Raw genomic sequence first — 20,167 nt, 5'->3', positions numbered from 1 at the left:
CGTATTAAATTAACTATGATTAAGTTTTTTTTTGCAGATTGTTGGATACAAAAATAATAAAAATCATTTTCTGCGACAGCAGAACTCTTAAATGATTAGAAATAGGGACATTGACCTTATATCAGTTCGTAACGGCTGTGTCGCGGCTGCGATTAATTAATTTTAAAGGGACGATCGGTGGGATCGTCGACGGATTCCTTGAGCTCTTTTTGATTGAGTCGAAGACATCGGAGATCCATGGCGTCGCCATCCGGACCGCTCTGTGCCTTCTTCAGCCCTTCGTCGTTTCGAATCTGAAAGAATACATTCGTCGATTAACCGGACAGTACTGATAGAACAGAGATTTGCTCATCTTTGCAATGGTCAGGCAGAGATCCGCAATCGAGGAAAAGGGGAAGCAACCGATCGCGCGGGGGCCAGAGACGATCGTACGAAGCTCTTGCTTCCAGGGCGGCCTTGGATAATCGGCCCTTGGAGGCGCACCAATAATTTGACGTAATTTAATAAACGCGACCCTGACTCCGCGTATCATTACCGACAGTTTGATCGTATCTCGGCCAGTGCGTAATCACGATGATGCACCTAGTCACTCCGCGCAAGCGTAACAACGGTTCGTTCGCCAGCTCGATCATCGGTCATGCAAATTGCCGATGCAGAACGTCCAGGCAGCAGACCTATCCTCCCGATACCGATGCTCACATTCCGTACGTGGGAAACAGTATCGAACAGCCAGGAACCGAGCTACGCGAATAATAATCGAATCGTTGGTTGTCTGGGTGCGACGACTCGCGGAGGGAAAAACAACGGAGAAGATATTTCGTGTAATTTTTGTCCGTGGTTATCGAGTGACTATGAGGCGAATGTTGAATGATCTAACGATTATATTAATTGTATTTTATTTTGATAGTCGAACGTCGATTATAGTATGGTGACAGAAGGATTAAATGACTAGTATCGATAGGAATAAAAAAATGTACTTTTTAATGCAGTCGAATGGGGAAAAAAGTGGCGTAGAACAAAAGTCTCCTAGTAGTTACTAAATTTATTTCAAGCACGGAAATAAATGTTAAATCAAATGTTAATTTAGCATAAGTATCAGTAACTCCCGAAACTAAACGGTAGGAGGCCCTTCGCCTATCTCACACTTTCCCCTAACGGAAGGGCCTCACACCGCTTGATAAATTTATTTCAAGTACTGAAATAAATGTTAAATCGAATGTTAATTTGACATAAATTTTGGTAACTCTAACTGGTGAGAATAACACCGTTGCTCGTGTCGCATATACCGATGGCATCACTGTAGATTGTAGTTCTGATTTAGGGGGTGAGATAACTGGGAGATGGGAGAAAGGTAATCATTAGACGAACGGTTAACGAAGTGGATAAAGGGGACAGAGGGACGTGCAAGGATGGGAAAATCGAAAGAAACAGGGGAGACACGTTTCGGAATCATGTTCTCCCGTTCCTCCTGGCACGGTGACCAACGCGACACGCCTCCCACGATGACGTTTCCACCTTCCCCGTTACCTCCAGCAACCCCTGTTTCCAGCCACGAGCTCGCAGTTAACCCCTTGCCCTATAATTTTCTTCACGTTTCCAGTCTCCCCCAGGTTGCGTCGATAGTTTTCCAGAAACAAAAGGAATTCTGTGCTTATCGCAACTGTGTACTTTTACTGTAAATGTTAAATATTAATACCAGCAACGTGGTACTTCACTTCGACTCTAAGAAAACCGAATAATATTCTTCTTCGTTGAATCGATTTTCATATCGTCGATGAGTTAAAGAGTTTACGTCTCTTCATGACGAGTATACTTAATCCATCGTCCCTTCGCGCCACAATTCGATTTTCCACTTAAATTTCCAACCTCCCTCTCATTCGGTTTTTCGAGTAGGTTTTTCTCCTCGTTAATTTATTCCTTCCCGTTCCCATCATCGTTCTCGAGCTTCTTGTTCGTTCGAAAACGCGAAGATAAAACAGACCGTAGACGACAAAACGGGTGGAACGAGGGTTGGCGAGGATCGTAGATCCAGGAACTTAAAAAATCCTTTCGAACGATCGAAGCTCCATTTTCAATCACCTGGTATTTAATTGCTGTGAACGCTGAACATATTCACCGGCCAGGGGGCCTCGAACAACAAGTTCATTCGACAAATTGAAACGATAAATCACGAGGGGAGGAGGTGCGTGATGTACGAACGATCCAATACGAGCCGTACGATTTCCAATGGATCATCGGACAAGAGTGTTTAATAAAGTGCTACGTCGATGTTCGTGAGATTTTTCTCGTTTCTTAATTTTTTTTTTATCGAAAATAAAGACTCGGTTCGAGTGAAAAGACGCGGTTTCGAGGTCGACATTGGCAACAGTCATCGGACGACGCCCGTCGATAAATCTCAAAGCGAACCCGCCCCAAATGCCCGTCCCGCGTCGGTCATATTTGCAAATTATTTATCACTACCCAGGATAAGCGGTAATTACGTGGGTCCCGATGAAATATTTCATCCGATCGTAATTGTGTAAAATCCATCGTGCCGAACAACAACGGCCGCGACGGCCTTGGCGTCGATTATTAATAATCGGCGGGCATCGATCGTATTTCCTCGACGGAGGATCGAAGGAAGGGGGCGGAATGGAATTTAAAGCGTTGTATCGGTTAATGAAATTTTTCCTGCCACTCGATTTTCCTCGTACGAACCACGGATAAACTTCCGAAAAGCACCCACACTCGGTGACCTTGACGTACGTTATCAAGGTTACCCTTCGGAGTAACGTTTGAAAGGTTCAAACGGCCGATCATTGGTTACTAAAAAGTTACTAACGTCATTAAGTCAATGGAAACGAGCGTCCAAAGATACGCCCGGTATTTTTTCGAAAGTATCGAATACCTTTTCATCGCGACGATAAAAATGGCGGCGTTCGCGAGCGCTGGCACAGATGGTCCCAGCCATACGTCGCGAACAAAAACCGTTCTGGCGGTGGTTCTGCACCCGGGTGGATTCGCGCAATGGCTGTGCATACGTTTATTCTGTTATTTTTCTTTTTCGGAGACAATGTTGCCGCCGCCTGGATCGTCGCGTGTTTGCCGCGGCGCCATTTGCCGTTGGAACATCCTCTTTGCTCGGAACAACCCGGACACGAAAGGGTCTGGCGATCTTTGGGGGATGAAAAATACCGGAAGCAACGATGCTGAAGATTTAAAACAGAAATAGCAGCGAGAAGACATTTCATTTAATTGTCCAATACACGTGTGTGATTTGGGTGAAAATGAAAATATATATTGTGACCTTGATAAGTAAACCTGGTAACTCCAGTTTTGGGCCAATGCAGTTTCAGTGTCACTCAAAATAAATACATATTCCAAAATAATTTCGCGAGTTAAAAAGGCTGACATATTTTCTGCAGTTTAATAAAAGTTAAATTAATTCTGCACTGTTTTATTGCTCTCCTGTAAAGTTCCGTCGAATAGGGTTACGAGGTTTTGCTTGTTAAGGTCACGATATTTGACACGACGTTATTTTCATCTCATCTTGGCCAATATTTATCAATATCAATATTATTTAGGGGATTAATGGAAGAGGGGCACATGCCACAATATAAATTCTACATGACAAGTACATTTCTAGGAAAAATAAGGGTAGAGTTTATTGCTGGTAAAAAATAATAAAAACCGACACAGATAAGGCATATGCCACTTTTCCACTGTGCCTCTCCATTCTGGACATCTTTTTACGGATGTATTAATGATTTTTATGAAATATAACAAGTGTTCCCAGTATCGAGGCTGTTCAATGGTGACTCTGCGCCACTGCGGGGTGAGACCGACCGACGAGGAGGAACAAAGCGTCCCACACGTCGCATGGTATCATCGATACCGGTAATATTCATACACGGTAAGGGCACCACGGCACTGGGACAATAGTGAGAGCGTATTTTTACGTTGGCTCGACTGCGTATGTATCTCTCTGTGGCCACGCGTCGACATTAACAGCCAATAAAGGACTTCCTTTACGAAGCTCGCGAGACATCGTGGCTGCGGTGCCGGCGGCTGGGACCGAAATGGGTCATTAAAACACACTTGTCGACGAATAGAAGCAACAGTGAAGACACCAATAACGCTATACTGACACGTGGAACGAATTATCGACAACAAAGAAACGAAAAGAAAGAACAAAAGTCATCGAAGAACCTTATCGTCCATTTATAAAACGTTTCCCACAGGGCTCGATCCTCCTAGATCTCATCTTTCCCTCTTCAGGAAGACCGAAGAATTAGGAGGCATGCGTAAAATCTCGTCAAAATTGACGAAAAAGAAGCTGGGGACTGAAATGGGGATTTCGTTGAAACACTTATATCTCGACAAATAGAAGCAACGGTGGAACCATATTGACATTTGTAGGAGGAATCTTCAACAGGAAATAAATAAATGAAAGGACAAATGTCTTCGAAACTCAAAATCTCTTCGACTATTAATATACCTTCGATTACTAAATCCCATCTTCCTTCATTCAGGAAGACCCAAGAATTAGGAGGCACGCGTGAAACCTCGCCAAAAATATATTAAATTTCTTCCGTCAGGGCTCCTCTATCCTCCTCAATCTCGTCTTTCTCGGCTCGAGAAGCCCATGAATTAGGAGGCACGCGCGAATTCTCGTCGAAATAGAGGAAAGGAAGCCCCCCCCCCCTGCCGCCCATCGCACAGGGCACTGCCACTTCGTTTGCCGGCCGCGTCACGCTCGTTTGCGCTAGTTTACGCCCGTTTACACAAGTAATATTATGTTGGGGGGAGGGGGGCGATCTTTACGGGCCAGCGGACGTTTCAACGTGATTGGCGAGGCGGAGGTAACCGGACAGTTGGGGGGGGGTGGGCAGGGAGGCAAGAAGAAAGTTCCAAGCGAGTGGCAACGGGTCCCAAAGCGAAGTGTATTTTCTTTGAGACGATCCTGGGCGTAAGATATGACGTCCGACTGGCTGCCAGGCTTGAAGGGCTTCGCAAACGATCGGTCGTTGAACCGCGAATCGCATCTTGAAACGCTATTCCTAGCGACGGGGTAATAGAAATCGGCTCCAAGATGTGCAAATTTAACTGGTTAGGTCCCCGCTATTTTATTTTTTTTTTTACTTTTTATGCTAACCGATGGTATAACTGTCCCAGATAGCAGATGACGCCTTGAAGACGGCTTAAAGACGACTCGGACGTAAAACAGCCGTAAAATGGGCGTCTTCGAGGCGTCATGGGTGTAGACCGTTCTCGTGGGCATTTGTGGGAAATTTTCCGTCGCTTTGAAGTAACTCCCCGTTGGCTTTAGTGGGATTTGGTATTTCTACCTTCTGCTGTTTTAACGAGGAACTAATTTCTATGAAGTTATCGCAAACATCCATGATTATTGACAATTTACTTGATGATTGTTGATGTCTCATCAACGATGGATGCCATGTACACAGGAAAAATATCGTGGAATAACGAGAATAAACAGAATGATACGATGGATTATAGGGAGAGAGAAATCGATGAAAATAAAATGGAGGAGATAACTGTGAGTGAAAGAATAGTGAGAAGAGAGGCGAGGTTAGAGCGAGGAAGTAGGTGGCAGCACCGTGACACAGGAAAAGGAGAGTTTAGAATTGTTCCACGATATTCTGTCGAAATTCTTCAAAATTCGAAAGTTCGTAAGAGTTTCCGATCCAGACTTAATTGTTATTAGAGCAAGGGAGTAGATAGCAGCATCGTAACACAGGAAAAGGAAAGTCTTGAATTGTTCCAAACTCCCCTTTTCGAACAATTCCAAACCTCCCTTTTTCTGTGTCATAGTGCTGCCATCTACTTTCTCGCTCTAATAACAATTAAGGCTGCCTCGGAAATTCCAGGAGTTTTTCGATTGTTTTTAGAACCCTGATAAGATTACCGCGATAGGAGTACTCGTTCTTCGGTGCACGTGTACTTTTCGTAAAGGCTGCTGCCGCGAGCTGGGCATTTCTGTCCGAGAGGGGCCAGTGACCCGGACCCCTTCGCCGAGCGCAAGGATTCGCCAGGGGCCCGGGCCCGGGCCAAACTTTCGGTAATGAACCCATTGTTGTGCCTGCCACCGTTTATCATGTCGGCGGGCTGCGCCGACGAAACTCCCCCCGAATAACCAGCGGTAAAACCGGAACCCTGTACCGCTCGAATATGAAAACTCACGATACGTAAAAACCTGCGCAATCCACAAGTTTCTTGTCGGTCACGATTTTTGTATTTTACGACGAGAAATAAAAAAATCTGGAAGTCTATTTATAGACCCTTCTTACAGACATTTCTTCGTCGTGTTTATTGGCTCTTTCCTTCGTACATCAGTTCCCTGGATATTGGTAATATGATTTCGAAAATAAATCGAAAATCTTTTCAACAATACACGGATCTAGGTTAACATGGGCTAGGTTAACGTCGGCTAAATACGGGTGATACGTACGTTGCAAAGAGGCTGGATTATTTAAATATAGTAACAAAATTTCTTCACACTAAGCAAACGAAATTTGCATTCGCTATTTAAAGTGAAATTTCGTAATATTTTCGAATATTGTACGACAAACCAAAGAAGCGAACATACAAAAAAAAAAAAAAAAAAAAGAATTACTTGGATAAAAAGATGTTTCCGTCGAGTATCCTCGTTACAGATTAAAATAGATCAAGCCACACAATCGCCTGCGTGTTTCAAAATGAATTAAAACGGTTAATTATCCGAGCCTATCGACTCTTCCCCAAACACAGATGACCAAATGTTATCGTAAAGAATACACACGACGAGACAACACGGTGAACAGTTCCCCGCGTCGTCCGGCCCCGTGGCAACGACCCAGCACCGTGGCCACGGCCTTGTTTCCCGATCAGAGGTCATACAGGAAGTCCTTTTGCAGAGTTCATACCCATAAGTTACCTCTGCGCGGCCTTTGTCGCGGTCCCATGTACCGTTCCCTACCATGTTATACTACTCGGGCATACTAATACCCGGTTCTTCGTTAAATCCCTAGCAAACCAAGCGACATGTGTGTCTGTGTGTTTGCGCACACGCGCGCGCATGACTCTTATCGGGGAGGGAATTAAATTCGTGGGAAGGAACGAAGCGCTCGTCTCGGCCGGAGAACTCTTCCCTCCGATCGCTGACGTCCCTGCAGAAGGGGCGAAGGGGAAGGGGGAATCCCCGCTGTAAATCTCTCGATTCCCATTGAACGCAGCGCATATCCGTTTCGCGGCGACTTCGGAATCCCCCCCCCCCCCCCAGTCGGAGTCAACGCACTCGTTACCGAATGAATCTCCGAACGAGATCGCGGGGTTTCGAGACGGAAAAAGTCATCGAGTTCGACCCAGGGAATACGTACACCTACGAGCAAACTCTGCTTCCACTAGGGGAAAAAGCAACGTAGAGGTTAGGGCCTATCGTGTTGCTCGTGAAATTTATTTCAAATACTGAAATAAATGTTAAACCGTATGTTAATTTCGCTGAATTTTCAATAACTCCGAGACCAAGTGGTAGGAGGTCTTTCCCTTATATTAATTTTCCCCTATCGGAAGCTGAGTTCGCTCGTGAGGGTACACTAAAGTTGCAAACTCGTCTTCCTCTAGGGGAAAAGGTGATGTTGGAAAAGAGCACCCTACATATTTATTGGGTTCGGAAGTTTCTGAAATTTATGCAAAATTAACATTCGGCTTAACATTTATTTCAGTACATGAAATAAATTTACCATGTGGTAGGAGGCCCTTTCTTTACGCCACTTTTTCCCCTAGCATAAAAGCAGCGTTTGCACGTGGGCACATGCACACACACACACACACACACACACGCACACACACGGTGATGTAGAAATTTTTATGTGCGAATCGGGATCACGGCCGTTTCCCTCGGTATATACATATACCGAGCAGCGACCGTAGCGATTCGTAGATCGGAAGGCTTGGAAGGCTAAATGTTCAATGTGCAAAATCTCAGGCGCGTTTCAGTATTGCTCGTTAAGCTTCATCCGACGTGGAATTCAGGTGTGTTATTACTTTAAAACGATCGGATAGTTTATGCATTTACGGCATCCCATAACTTGGAAATGCCAATAAAGTAAAGATTTTTACAAAGGTTTACGTACTGTTTTCTGTATTATTACCGGACTGCAGTTCTTATGCGTTTAGGGGAAGGTTGCCGAATTTGGACCATCGCCTGGGTTGGAGCGTCACTGTAACATATCATGTCGAAGGAACTTTCGTCGTATAATAGAAATGATTTTAGACCTTCAAATTTTACTAACTTCACCTTTTAATTCCCTTCCCTACATTTCACATGTTAAATTTCGATTCGTTGGTTCCGATTTCCAGGAGAACCGATTCTCATCATTCGATTTAACAATCCCTTCGAAAATCTATTCCTTCAACTGAATCGACAATCCCTAGTCGCGACTCGAGCTAGGGTACAAGCTTATAATAATAGACCTTTCATCTTATGGGAGTTGGTGGTCCATCTAAACTGTAGTACCGACACCTTAAAAAATCCTGTGATTTTCGCCCCCTCTGCGTCATGAGAACGACAAATCTACGGTGGGTAGTGACACTAAAATGGAAATGGGGTAACGTAATCTCAGAAAAGTGGGCCGAAAAAATACATACATACATCGGATGAAATGTCTACTCCTATACCGTGTCTGTGGCGATAGGATAATCCGCCTGGTAAAAAAGACCCGACGACGGTGACTCGACTCGACCGCACGCGATCTGGGTCGACCGATTGCAACAATGCGCTTTGTGTTGTGTGCACCACAGGAGGAGGAGGAGGTGGAGGGCATAGTCGACATATGGACCGGGTTACCTGGTTGCTCGCCTACGTGCACGTGCCGTGCAGTTAGCTCTCCTCCTGGCTTTCGTTCCGTGCCATTTGTTCCTGCGTTTTCATCCACGGAGGGGAGTTACCAACCGAGCGGCGCGGCGCGTTCTCGGCTGTCTCCCTTTCGAAGCTTTTCTTTTGTTGCCGCGGTCTCTGTTGTTTCCGGTTCGACTTTTGCCGCAGCCCTCCCCGTTCGACCGCGAACACCGTCGAGGGATATAAGATACACGTCTCCCGAGAACGTGCTCCGAACCTTTACGAACATTGTTGAGATCCATACGTGGACGTTGCACGAAGACGATCCGAGAGGATCGTAATGGTTCGTGGAAGTTTATAGTTATCGAATCGCGAAGAAGAGAATAGCCATCGAGTAAAGTGAACCATAGATAGAAATGGTTTCTGGAACCAATATTTTGTCGAGTCGAACAATTACGTTGGAATTCGAGCTTTGTGATCGTTACTTTATCGTTAACCCTTTAACGCCCCAGACCCTTAAATCGTTATTTCAAAATTATTAGACTGATAACGTTGTACCTTGTTATTTCCAAGTCGAAAATATCGATATTAAACCAACGTATTGTTGTCATTTTTTTAAACACTTTAACGCCCGGACGCAAACAATTATTTCTCGCGATTAGTTAACTGAAAAATGGTACCGATAACTTTCTACCACTAGAGGAAAAAGTGGCGTTAGGGAAGGGCCTCCTACAATTATGTATCGTGAATTATTGAAATTTATGCCAAATGAACATTCGATTTAACGTTTATTCCAGTACCTCGAATAAATTTACCAAGTGGTAGGACACTTTTCTTCCACCGGGGGAAAAAATGGCGTATGGGAATTATTCAAATGTATACCAAATTAACATTCGATTTAACATTTATTTCAGCATTTGAAATAAATTTACCAAGTAGCAGAAGACTTTTCACTACGTCACTTTTTCCCCTAACGGAAACCGAGTTTCCTCGTCGGTGTACACACGGATTCAGAACGTGGAAGCGTCGTGGCCGAAGACGGTCACGTAGCGATTGCACAGCCGCCGCAACGCGCAGTTCACGATGAAGGATTTTCGCGCGTACGCCGCAGCCGCGAGTAATTATTATCGATGTGGATCGCCGGTATCGATCGGTATTAATTGGCCCCGCGTACTTTCACTCGATGACCTTTATAATCGGCTGCTCGGTTGCCTGCGATAGACAGACCGCCGCTATTTATCATTGTCGCCGGAGAAAACTTAATTGGAGCTGGTGCAATGCATCTTTCTAATTGATTTCGAGGGATCGATCGCCCTCTCCACCCTCCCAGTTTCCTTGGCCCCCTCCCCCTCCCACCATCAATTCTGCAACATGGACCAGGTTTATCCGTTCTCTTTTGCTCGATCATCGGGCGCACGATTACCGCGGATTACTTAAACGTCGCGGTCTTTTCAAGCCTAGCGCGACATTAATGATCGAATAAATCTTCGTGTGATCCGTGGCAGGTTATATTGCACGGGGGGCTTGCTTGGATACGTGAAATCCTGTAGCTTCTTTCTCACGAACGAGTGCTTCTTTATTAGGCTCTTACAGGAAGCTTCTCCTATTTTTCATGGGGTGAAACGAAGAGATCAAATTGATGTATGGTGACTACGGTATTAATATCCATATCGTTTAGAAGGCGGAATGCTTAGGTAACGTCTACCAGCTGGCACAGAACTTTAGCATTGGTCTAATATTTTCAATGATTAATTAGCAAGTAACACAAAACATAACTACAAAACTACTTGAAAATGATCAATTCTTATGTATTGTGTCAGGATAAAAACGAAGCACTTTTTTTCTCTAGGTAATACGATCCATCCTTTTTTCTGTAGAAACATTATTTTGTCAACGGGATTGCAGACATGGTATACTTGGTTCGTTTTTAGTTTAATCGCAATACATAAGAATACGAAATTTTTTTGGTCTCGAATCAACTTAACCACACAGGAGACGTTCGATTCCCTTCGAGATCTCCACTCTCGATTCGTTCCACTTCGGAGATCGTTTTCCGTCCGCGGGAAATCCGATGGAGTTTCAGCCATCGCACGGTACCCACTACCTATCCCCTTTTTGCCCCTCCGCCCTCGAGACGATACGCTCCGAGCCGATAAACTCGCGCTAGAATTTTCTGCGTCGGCTCGAACGGCTATCCGCGGCGGCTTCGGGTTCCTGAAACGGAAGCGAAGGGCTGCAATTATAGCGGTCGTTACTTTTCCCGCTGTAACCAGAGTGACTATGTATCTCGCGGTCGATTAACTGTGACCTTCGTTCGTTCGGGCGAACGTAGAAACTTCGACGAATATGTGCACCATAGGCTGCTCCGTCTATTTATATACTGGGTGGTCCCCTGAACGCGTTCGATGAGTCTATACAAAGCTATCTGGCTCGAGGTTTCATCTTACGACCGAACCCAAGATGATTGGGGTGTAGGTAAGTAGATGGGGATGTTTCGAAAGTTTAAGGGTTCGTTATTGTAAACGGAAGAAAAATTGACCGTGGTACCAGAAGATACTTGTGTGTCCCATTTGAATTATCCCTTTGGAATATTCAAAAATTACCCTTGTGCACCTTGTATTTACAGGCTGACCCCCATTTCAAGTGGTACACGCAATTATCTTGAAACTTTTCAGAAGAAGACATTGTGATTATTTAACCGTTCGATTATATTTGTATCTTGACATAAAATGAACATTACAAAATTCAAATCAATTCTATTAACCGATATCCTCACCGAACCACTAAGTCACAACTTCGATCACGATCGGTCTGAATTTAGACTATATATCTCTCTCATTGGATTACGCGTGATTGATGAAGACCGCTGTCTGATTTGACGTGATCTGACCGGACCGTGGCCGGTAGTGTGAATCGGCTTTAACGATCCACCTCGAGTCCCGTTTTCGCCGGTACACCATATGCTTCCGCCATAAACGGTACAGTTTCAGAAAACTATTCCGGCCTCTGGTCGGCGTAAGCCAAGAGTCGAATCTCCTTGGGAATACACACGAACGGTTAATTAACGCGTTTAGCTTCCGGTGCGGATGGCTTTTACACAGCCACCGGTGGCGATTCGTAGATCGTGAGTAGTAATTCAACCAATAAACAGTTAGCGCGGCGTGGACGTGGTTTGTCGTTAACCATTCGGCTTGAGATATCTATCCGCGCACAAGGGGGGGGGAAGGAGACCCTTTTCCCCAGCGTGTATGTCTGTGTGTGTGTATTGGTGGCATTATTTTTTCGTCCACGAATCGAACCACCAACGGCACTATTAATTGCGACGATTAAGGAATCACCGTAATAATCCCATCCGGTATCGTTTCGCCGCGGTTGCGCATCGAACGCCCCTTAGATCGAGAAACAGAGAAAGAGAGAGAGAGAGAGAGAGAGAGAAAGAGAGTAACTCCGTTTATATCCGAGGCGAACGGAGGAAGAAGTGCAATTATATTTGCAAATACAAGGAGAAGCCCGTATACAGACCGGCAATGCAAATCGCAAACAGACCTTTGCCGGAGACTCCTGCTGCACTTTGGCTCGCGGAGGAGAAAATAAACCGGCTGCTTCGACGCTGTATCGTTCCGTACAGGAACGGCGGAACTATCAATTACCGGTCGAATCAACTACAGCAAACGAAATCAGATCGGGAACCACCGTTTTACACCATGGACACTGTTCACGACGGTTGAACCTCGACTGACGATATCGGGTAGTTGCGATGGGGTGAAAAATTTCGGAGAATGTTTTCTATTGGATGAATTTTCGACGGAACGGTCGATGTTTCCCTTGGGCTGACCGGTGGATTTGTTGTTGTGCCCGTGGCGTATCCGAGAGGGGACGGAAAATGGAAAAGGAAGCGTCTTTTGTTGTTCGTATGCACAGGCCTGGATTTCTTGGAAACAGCCTTTGTTAGAAATGGGGAAAAAGGTTCGTATAATGGTGTAGAGGTATATGGTTTGCAGATGACTAGGAATTTACGTAGGCAGGGTTTGATGGCAATAAAACAATTTGGGAAGTAGAGGTGTCCTGTGTATACCTGCTGGTTTGCGAGGCGGCAGGCACGGTGTTCGAGTCGCCTGAGACCACATCTGGTCAAAATGTAGTCTAATTACGAAATCCAAATTGCAATTACAATGTAATTACAATTACATTGTAATTTTTATTGTAAATTGAGCGTAGTTAATTACAGTGTAATTGCAATAGTAATTGTCTTGAAATTACACTTTAATTGTGATTTGGATTTTGTAATTAGATTACATTTTGCCCAACTCTGTCTAAAATTTTTATTAATTAATTTTCAACAATTCTGTAATTACCTAATTATGTAAATACCCTTACAGATTGACTTCAACATAGTTTCAATGACCTGGTCATCCCTTAACATCTCCATAACCTTTGTCACCCCTGTCCTCAAACCAGTAAAATATATTCCTGGACGATAATACTTGTAAAAATTAAAATATCTGAAGTATCCCACGGCAATACCTTATCGATACTTCTGAATCTCTCGTAACCCTTAGAATCTTTCCTTTCCAGGCACCGAAGTCCCATCATCATCCTCGACGTCACCGATCTCTCATAAACAATTCGTCCCTGGTCGTTCGACGTCCAGAAAAAATGGCAGATCGGCGCCAACAGAGAGATCGTAGATCGGTATCGTTCGTTTCCTCGGTCCCGGAAAATCGATCACCGTTACGACGTAACGGCGGCAATTCGAGGAGCGGTGATCACGGCGGCGAGGGGATTCGTGGCGCTCGCCGATCCGGCCATTCGTACACGCGAAAGAGGATAACGATAACGGGAGTGCAACGCCTGGGAAAACGATCCGCGGGTTCGTTCGTCTTCCGTGAGACGCGGGGAACTGCCGGCGTCCTCGGTGTAATACAATGTTATTTATTTACGAGAGTTGACTGGCGAACCGATTAAACGATCTTAGTGGCCTGTGGGCTGAAACGACGACGACCAACAATGTGACGGTCATCTTGATTTTTTTAACGAGATGACCTATTTTTCGTAGCATAGATCGGTAGAGTATCAAATTCTGAGTAAAAATATGTTGAGCTAGTAGTTAACGAAATATTTAGAAAATAATCATTGTATTGAAACCGCTGTATTGAAGTTGAGGGACATCAGTTCGAGCACCTATATAGCTTTAGATAGTAAGTATGTATTAATAATTATTTTTTAAATATCTCGTCTATATGTTATTTTTGATATATTCCAATGGGAATGATTCCCACTGGTCACTCGAATAGTTAGAAGCGTCGAGTATTTTTCTGGTCGCGACGATCTTGACCGTCGAGGTTTGCAACAAACTTCGAAGAATCATGCGTACGTGGACGGAGGGTGATCCTCGGACCGTAAACCCTGGATATTCCTGTGTGTAGACAAGGCTGCCCTACAGACCATGACTAACTGTGGTACTTCGTGGCAGATGAAGATAGCCCTCGGACCAAGACGAACGACATTTTTACATAGGTAAAAGTAACCATAAAATTACGACGTGGAGTAATAGTTCTACGGTGCATGGAAATGGGTTTGAAACCGAGTCAGGAATCCAGTATATCTAGATTATGATTTTCCAGTAACTAACAAAAGATACGAAGCTGCTAGCTCTTCACTTTTTACTGCGTACATATATGCGAGTCTTAATTTGAAAAATAAGGTAATATTATTTCTGTAATGAACGGCCACGGTTCAAATATCTCCTTCGTACTATTATACTGCCTTTTATTTCACTGAATATTAATGTGGTTCTTAAAATCGAAGTCTTAAAATTATATCTGGGCACCCTGTTATTTAGTTCTCTTACCTTTCAGATGAGTGTATGCAAGTTTTTTGTTTAATTTGATTAGCGTTCACAGGTCGCTATCAGCTATCAAAGTTTTCATATTGTAAGGGATAGTGGTAGCAATCCTTAGAATTCATTTAAAAAAAGAAAAACAAAATGCTATAGTTATTTCTTGGGATATAGAACATATTCAAAGGGTGTCACAATGAAATTTCGAGAACAAAATTTCGGTTCTTTTTCGTCATTATGTAAATTTTGGTATCTCTTAAAATGATGTAACAATAAATGTTTTTGTTACTAACACATTTTGTTTTACCTCAAGAAACCATGAAACCTTTCCCTAAGAAGTTTCCTTACATCTGTGATAGTTTTCGAGATACCAATTTTCTGCTGAAACTTCAAGGGGTGATTTCGTCCCTATTATTTTGCTTAATATATTCACCAAGTTTCGTCGAAATCGGAGACGAACAGTTCGGTACGTTCCCTTGTAAGTTAACTAAAGCCTCAGAAATTTACAGTAATCGAATGACGTAAGAAAAAAGTTCACTGGATCCCGGACTAATCGATAAACAGTCGAATCGGTCGCGATACGTCGATGGAGCGACGTGTTCGATGAAAGCAATCGCCGCTTCTCACAGTGTCACTGGGTTACTTGGATAATTTTCCAGACGAGTAACCGCGTGAGAGCGAATTCAGCCGAGAGTAGGCATTACGGCAACTCGGCCTAAACGCGATTCGCTCGAACGTGCCTCGATAGCGCGCGCGATCGCGGCCACGAGAGCCTCGTAAACTATTGCGTGACCATAAAAATCGAACGGAACATTAGCAACGCGCTCGCGGAGATACGGGCCGCGTCACGCGCGGTTAATTGCAACGCGGCGGATCTCGCTCGAAATCGACGAGGGATAACCGAACCGCCTTCACCCGACGCCATCTCAGTTGTCTTCTTTCGACGATCGTGAACTATTATTCGCGGCTCGACGTTCCGTTCGACTCTTGTGTAACGTTCCTGGGAGGTTCACAAAGATTCCCTGGTTCGAACCCTGGGAACTGTACCGCTTCTTTCCTTCGATCGGTTATTAGAACGTTTCAATTTATCTGGGGAAACTGGAATTACTGTCGGAATACAGTAAATTTTCGATGAGTGCTCGAAGTTCCTGGGAACTGTACCGCTTCTTTCCTTCGATCGGTTATTAGAACGTTTCAATTTATCTGGGGAAACTGGAATTACTGTCGGAATACAGTAAATTTTCGATGAGTGCTCGAAGTTCCTGGGAACTGTACCGCTTCTTTCCTTCGATCGGTTATTAGAACGTTTCAATTTATCTGGGGAAACTGGAATTACTGTCGGAATACAGTAAATTTTCGATGAGTGCTCGAAGTTCCTGGGAACTGTACCGCTTCTTTCCTTCGATCGGTTATTAGAACGTTTCAATTTATCTGGGGAAACTGGAATTACTGTCGGAATACAGTAAATTTTCGATGAGTGCTCGAAGTTCCTGGGAACTGTACCGCTTCTTTCCTTCGATCGGTTATTAGAACGTTTCAATTTATCTGGGGAAACTGGAATTACTGTCGGAATACAGTAAATTTTCGATGAGTGCTCGAAGTTCCTGGGAACTGTACCGCTTCTTTCCTTCGATCGGTTATTAGAACGTTTCAATTTATCTGGGGAAACTGGAATTACTGTCGGAATACAGTAAATTTTCGATGAGTGCTCGAAGTTCCTGGGAACTGTACCGCTTCTTTCCTTCGATCGGTTATTAGAACGTTTCAATTTATCTGGGGAAACTGGAATTACTGTCGGAATACAGTAAATTTTCGATGAGTGCTCGAAGTTCCTGGGAACTGTACCGCTTCTTTCCTTCGATCGGTTATTAGAACGTTTCAATTTATCTGGGGAAACTGGAATTACTGTCGGAATACAGTAAATTTTCGATGAGTGCTCGAAGTTCCTGGGAACTGTACCGCTTCTTTCCTTCGATCGGTTATTAGAACGTTTCAATTTATCTGGGGAAACTGGAATTACTGTCGGAATACAGTAAATTTTCGATGAGTGCTCGAAGTTCCTGGGAACTGTACCGCTTCTTTCCTTCGATCGGTTATTAGAACGTTTCAATTTATCTGGGGAAACTGGAATTACTGTCGGAATACAGTAAATTTTCGATGAGTGCTCGAAGTTCCTGGGAACTGTACCGCTTCTTTCCTTCGATCGGTTATTAGAACGTTTCAATTTATCTGGGGAAACTGGAATTACTGTCGGAATACAGTAAATTTTCGATGAGTGCTCGAAGTTCCTGGGAACTGTACCGCTTCTTTCCTTCGATCGGTTATTAGAACGTTTCAATTTATCTGGGGAAACTGGAATTACTGTCGGAATACAGTAAATTTTCGATGAGTGCTCGAAGGTCTCGACGAAAAGATTTTGAAGCAGAGTGGAAAGCTTCCATCAAATATCTAGGTATTCAAAAATTCCCCATTTCATTTCAAAGACAGCCGTAACTTTTATCTATAAATATCCAAAAAAAACTTCTAATTTCCGATTGAGCTCCACAAGGTCCTGATATCAAATCAATTTCGCAGTCGTCCTCCATCACGATAGCTAGAAACGGAAAAAACTTCCTGGTAACCTAGTGACACTGGCAGTGAAACCTTCGTCGCTCTGTCATCCAAGTGACACACGGTCACGAACGATACCGATCCCAAGGGTATCGATATAATCTCCACGTCCGCGGGGTGACACTCGTGGAATGTCAATTTTCCTTTCTGACACGACGACAACACAGACGTCCGAAAGGGCGCTGGTTGTACCCACACAGAGATCATAGATCGCGCTGGATCTCGTTTAATTGAATGATATACAAGGCACGGGCCTTGTTGTACATTCTACGGGTGTGTACAGAACATTTCCACGCGGTTGTAACAGCGGTTCACGGTATTTATTCTGCGAGCGGAATTCCGTTAAATTCCTGATCTGTTTAACACACACACACACACACTGGTTCTCGTGTCGGTAGAAAGGGTCAGTTCGAACAACGATGAAGGTGTGTATTGCTTGTTTATTGTTATGGCGTAACTATAAAACCACCTTCAAAATTCTCATTTTTTATATATTGCGGTTAAAATAAAAATGAACCGAGTATGTAATGTATGAAATCACGTTGGAAGATAATGTCTCTTCGGAAAAAGATATTCCCTAGAGAGAATGTTGCTCGTTTTTATTTCAACCATAAATATAACATACAGGGTGTAACAAAAATGTTTGAGGACCCGGAAATGGGAGACTCAGTTAACTGTCGAATCATTGGTTACTCTTAACGATAGGGCAAGTTCTAGTTGTTGTTGGGAAACAAAGAATATTAATTTCTTCCGGAATTTCTTTGTATATATTAGTGAGTAGTGTGTAAATAATCTTTAGCATGGTTATAGTAGTGTGTAGCTTTCTCTCTGCTCGGTGAATTGTGTTAGATGTCAAGTGTATGTCGGTGTCTGACCATGACGCGGTAAATCTACTTAAACCGATTGTTTTTTAAGATTACTAGACCGTGTACGTTTATGCGATTTTTTTTTCAGTTCTGTAATTCTCGGATATTTAATTTTCGTATTTATTCTTCTGTCTATTTCGTCTAACCATATTTTCCTTTCGAACAATTAGTAACGGTATCCTAGAAAAACGAAGACGAATCAAAATGCAGATACGTTAATACACGTTTAGTTAAATATACGTGAAATGGTACATATGTGTATTCAAACGTACGTGGAAATAATACACGTGTGAAATCGGTTCGTAGGGAATCACCCAGTATAGAAGTAGGGTTCGACTGGTTCACATCCGTGGCTGGCAACTAACGAGCAGCTGTCGGTAAGGGTCTCGGCGACAATAAGCCGTGCATTTTATATGCTCCACCGTCGTGGTCGTGCGCATCGATCTTGCCCGGGGGCCTTTTTCTCGCGCTTCGAGGGGATAAATGGGGGTGGAAGAGATAAGCAGCGTGGCCAGCTTCTAACTGCCCATCATTAACGTTATCTCGCCAGTTTACACAATCGTCGATATTTCAACGGTCGCAACACGCTTTTCCGTTTCCACGGCCATCGTGCTTCCTCTTTCATGAACGGAAACGGTAATACCCCAGAGGCTCGTTTCGTCCCTTTCCCCAGAAGACAAAGGGTTAAATACGAAATTTTCCAAAAAAACTGATTAACGATTAAAGACCTAAGAATACTGGAATTCCTCCAGAAGGATCAACTGCTCCGAGATGAATCTCCAATAAGGATCGAGTACTAATCACTTTCTGTTTGAAATAGGTAAGGAAGATTAATTTCCAGGAAGAGAAAATCAATTTGCGGGAACGTACAAACAATCAGAAATCAATTCTCCCGCGGTAACAAGCAGCCGTTGGAAGTTCGGGTGTACACTCGATATCTCGCCTCTCCTCCGTTGTCCCGTCGACGTGTATCGCAAACTCGTCGATAGTTATCGGTCGGACGAGGTCGCAACCGGCCCGTTACGAGCGGATATTACACTCAAAGACGCCCGGCGGCACCGATTAACCGATTAGAATATCGATTAATATCGGCGCCGCGACGTTATCGTCCTCCGATCGGACGCAGCTGGCCTCCTATGGAAGTTCTCCCCCCTCTACAACCCTCTCCGGACGCAGCCAGCTCGAACAGCACGGTAGGAGGAAGTGCAACGCTATTATTGGATACTAAACAATACTCCTGTATAGGAAAAAGCAATTCACCGTGGGCATTATTCGCAGAGGAAAATGGCAGGCGTGCGTCGAGAAACTTTTCTTCGCCGCGAGCGATCTGTTCCGAGGCCCGAAAGAGAGGGATCGTTTAGTTGTAGAAATGGATTATCGAACGGTATATTAACCCTTTAACGAGCAGACCCTTAAATCGATATTTCACAATTATGAGACTGACACATATGTTGTATCTTGTTATTTTTAAGTCGGAATTATCGATATTAAATAGACGTGTTTTGGTACACTTTTTTTTCTCTGTTTTTATTTATTTTGGGGGGAAATACTTGAATATAGAAATAGTGAAAAACAATTGTTAATTCATGCCAGAAACCGAATGACTTTATAGAAATTTCAGTTTTTTCTTTTAAATAAATGTTATATTTATTTTTTGAAACCGATGTCTACGCTTTCTTTAATTAATCCCAAAATGCTCACAAAAATAAATTTTATCATTTGTATGGAATAATTACAAAAAATTCGTAAAAAAATATGGTGACTTTATAGAAATTTCGGATAGTCTAGTATCGATCACTCTATACGTTACCCTCTTCGAAACCCAGGATATTAGCGTGGAATAAAGTTTTTCTTTCTCTCACTATGCCGCAAATACAGCCGCTTTTTATTGCCTTCATTGCGCGAATGCGTTTGTATAATCATAGACATCTGCGACCAGAGTGCATCGCGTCGCTATTATAGTAATTTCCATACATCACTCTAAATGCAGCCTCTATAGCACTTATAAAGGCCGAAGAAACGGCCAATTTCTCATAA

General features: G+C 43.6%; 1 protein-coding gene across 1 annotated transcript in view; it reads right to left on the bottom strand.

Moving 5' to 3' along the window:
- Positions 1-206: 206 nt before the first annotated feature.
- LOC107194895 overlaps positions 207-20,167 on the bottom strand; it is a 38,459-nt gene continuing 18,498 nt past the window's right edge. Inside the window, exon 3 of the mRNA XM_015584608.1 lies at positions 207-293. The gene's annotated coding sequence lies outside the window, so the exon portion shown is untranslated. The remainder of the gene's footprint in view (positions 294-20,167) is intronic.

This window comes from Dufourea novaeangliae, unplaced genomic scaffold (assembly GCF_001272555.1).
Source record: "Dufourea novaeangliae isolate 0120121106 unplaced genomic scaffold, ASM127255v1 scaffold8, whole genome shotgun sequence".
Classification (NCBI taxonomy): Eukaryota; Metazoa; Arthropoda; class Insecta; order Hymenoptera; family Halictidae; genus Dufourea; species Dufourea novaeangliae.
The sequence above is the reverse complement of the archived record's forward strand: the minus strand, read 5'-3'. Positions and strand labels throughout refer to the sequence as shown.